Source organism: Macrobrachium nipponense, chromosome 46, assembly GCF_015104395.2.
Source record: "Macrobrachium nipponense isolate FS-2020 chromosome 46, ASM1510439v2, whole genome shotgun sequence".
NCBI classification, from domain to species: domain Eukaryota; kingdom Metazoa; phylum Arthropoda; class Malacostraca; order Decapoda; family Palaemonidae; genus Macrobrachium; species Macrobrachium nipponense.
The window spans coordinates 39,636,987-39,641,043 of record NC_061106.1 but is presented as its reverse complement, the minus strand read 5'-3'; positions in this window follow the sequence as shown (position 1 = coordinate 39,641,043).

Below are 4,057 nucleotides of genomic sequence, written 5' to 3'. Positions count from 1 at the left end.
ACACTTACGACATGGTTTCCTCTGTCATCGGTCGTGAGTTACAATTAACTAAAATTTCACAGTTCTTGGTTTATACTTTTTGTAGCCTATTTCTACTATTAGCTTTTGCAAAGAATAATGACTAGTTGGTTTTATGTTCTTTTATGAATTCCATTCATATAAACATTTGTATCTTTCGATATATAACTTAATATTATTACGTTTTGCAGGTGGAGCTCACTATGGCATCAATTTTGACTATTTGAAATTGATTCATGTAAATTATATAAAATTTTAATTATAAATTTGAGAAAATGACATTTCGTGAAGTTAGCTTGTATGTGAAATCACACATACTGAAGTAACAGTTACTGTGTCAGAATTTCAAATAAAATCATTCAAAAAGAGAACGGAATATCAGCGAGTGCATTTGAAAGCTCACTCTGATTAAGCTGTGATTGAACCGCACGATATTATCGTCGGAAGAAAGAAGCTTGACTCACATTAGGAAATAATTTATTGTACTTCGTTCGTAGTTTCTAAAATCCAGAATATAGCTTATCATTCAGTTACCAAATCATACTTCTAACAAAAAATCTGTCCGTTAAATATTTTACTATTTGGTTGCCTGGTTTTTTTCCCTTTATTTTTACAAAACTTTTATTGAAGCCTCTCCATAACAGACAAAAGAGATACGAAACTCTTTTCTTAATATTTTCTTCAACCATTGTATCGCCTTTCTTAAATCGTCCATCAAATTGCTCTTTGTTAAACTATGAAGGCGAACTAAATGCTTTTGCGATAGCTCTACTTTCGTTTGAATCCCTCGTCTTTAATAATTCCGTGGGAAGATTGAATTACTTCTGAGAAAATCATTTTCAGTCTCAGATGCATTGAACTGCACGTAAATATTACGTAATCAAATCTCCATACTATGTGGCATCGTGCGATGGAGCCATTATTTTCCACAATAAAAAGGACAGTTGAGATGTTGGAACTGTTTGTGAAGTATCCTTCATGCCTCGATTATTAATATATATATATATATATATATATATATATATATTATATATATATATATGTATATATATATGTATATATGTTATATATATATATATATATATATATATATACATATATATATATATATATTATATATATATATATATATTATATATATATTTTATAGTATATATACATATATATATATATATATATATATATATAATATATATATATATATATAGTATGTGTATAAAATATATATATATATATATATATATATATATATATTATACACACACACACACACACACACACACACACACACACACATATATATATCTATATATATATATATATATATAATATATATATATATATATATATATATATATATATATATATGCATTTTTCGACAGTTGGATATTGAGCTTTTTATATCACTCGGACAATAAATAATCGCGTTCATCCTTTGAAAACGAATCATCTTTTCCCCTTACACATTCCAGTTACCAGTTCGATCAATTATTTAAGAGATTAATTAAATACCGCAATATTGACTCCCATTAATTCCTGGTACATTTATCTCACCGAATCTCTTATTTCCTCCCCATAAGAACCTTCATTACAACAGTTAGTCTGTGTTATCAATGTCAAGTTAGTCTAAAACTAGCATTTTTCAGAGTAATAGTCTGTCACTGTCTTCTGTTTTTTTTTTTTTTTTTTTTTTTCACTGCCTTCTTTTTTTTTTAAGCCTCTCATGAAAATGCGTCACACGCCAGATAAGCACATAGGTATTTCATAAACATTGCAAAAGGAAATGCCCTTGAGCAGTTCAAGACATTCATCATCGAAATTAATACAAATCTTATCAGCAGGGTAGAATGCGGGAAGTGATCCTGATTTCCGTCTTAGTGCCTTATCGGGTGCAAATGTAACAGAGTCTGACAATGGCGTTTAATAACCTATACTCCTGGTCCTGGCAATTAAGCCCGTATACATTTCAAGGTCGCCTAATTTCGACTTCAGATATGGAAAACATATTGGTTAAGGTTAAAGAAATGGCGGCCGGAAATGGGAATTTATATAATAACTTTAATACAGGCCAGCAACATAAGGATGAAATGAAATGTTATGTGTATTCTGACTCATTTTGACACACAAATGATTATCAAAACTATTATTTATATTATAAGGTAAATTACCCGGTAATTCAAACAAAACTCATAAGAAACAGTTTTTGCATCTGTATTGAACAATTCCATAACTATAGAAGCAATCCCACCTGACAACTTTCCATAAGCAAAATGATAATGTGCATCAATACATCGAAATCATGAATCATGTAAAATGGAAACATTCCCTCAATTGCGACATAAGATATTTATGAAAGTGAGTATTTCATATGTTCAAGCACTTAGTTTGAAGGACATTTTTGTGACAGTAATTCAAACCCATTACACCAGCATGTCTGCATGAACAGCGCATTGAAGTGCATGTATACGGGTCTCGCCTATGTATAGGAAGGAGACCCGTTGAATGTTATAGCTTGCGACTGTCACACGCAAGTATTCTGTGTCTACGTCCCATTTCCTCAGAGTGACATCGATGCAGAGAGATTTTCTAAGTTCTCATTTAGAATCTTCCTTAAGTGTAGAGGCGATGACCCAAACTCTGAGTTAACAAACTTAACAATTTATTAAGAACTACATCTCTGGAGTATAGGAAGAGTTAGTTTCAGAGAACTGCTCTTGATGAAGAGAAGTAGAGATCTAAAGTTACAAAGTCTTTCTCAAAGATAGTAGAACAAAGCTTATCTCAGCACACATAACATACAGACAGACGAACATGTGACTAGGAAGTCACGTGTTACCTCTGCAGGTGATAGGTCACCAGCTTCTTATAGGAAGGCGCTGTGGCCTGTTTTGCAAGACAATGATAATGATTACAAAGGCAAATGCAAATCAGGCCATCGCAAACATAACACGGCAGTGTCTAGCTTCCGTCCTGTTTATTAAGGCATATCACACTCCTATCTTGCCAGTGACCCCTTGGGTCATGGGAGTATTTTCATATATGTAAAATATATGTTTAACTATGTAATTAATACATTAATGCTCGGTCAGCTACAGACCAAACACTGAACATTAAAGCTTACTTTATATATGATTCATAGGAGTGTGATAGGATATAGTTAGTCCTAGCTTCCATCAAGTGGTTAAGGAATAATTTGCAACTGATTATATGTAAAAAAAAAATACATACATAAAGTATATAGAAATACTCATAAGTAAAGAATAATGCATGGAAGATACAATCCATGTATAAGGTAAATACATATGATATTCTAATATTAATATACTGTTAGTCATGAGGATACATACACAACAGAAAGTACTGCCGTTCTACTGATAATTGCATGACATAAGAATTACATTCAAAAATGCATATGTGGTTAAATGGTACCAAAAAAAATGTGATAAGATAAAAGGTTAGCATGTACATGAAATGATTGAGATAATAGCTGTTTAAGAATAGTTGTTACCAGATTGAGATATATTCAGATAAATGTGCACAGTATATAGATTCCAGGTACGTACACGCACCGACATATTAATACGTAGGGCTTCAATTGATTTTTTTATTAGGTGCCCTACCCTTTAATGATACTGGTACTTAAACTTTTCATATATATATATATAATATATATATATAATATATATATATATATATATATATATATATATATATATTATGGAATGCAATGGTCTCGGAGTTTCCTGTTATACATTTTGCCAGCGTACAAACCGCTTTTCACACAAAACACAATTCCAAACAACTTTCCTCCGAGTCAAATGAAATGGCCAATTTCAGGTGGCTCTAAAATCAAACGCTTTCAGCGCAATGGGAAAATTGTCTGGGCGGGGGAACAACATTCTGTTGATGATCCATCCGTGTTCGCCTCAACCTACGCTAATCAAATATGTTAGCGGTGATGAGAACCACCACCGTTACACACATCACCGCCAGCAACGTGTAGAACCGCAGATTCTCCTCAGCATGATGAGTCGTTGAT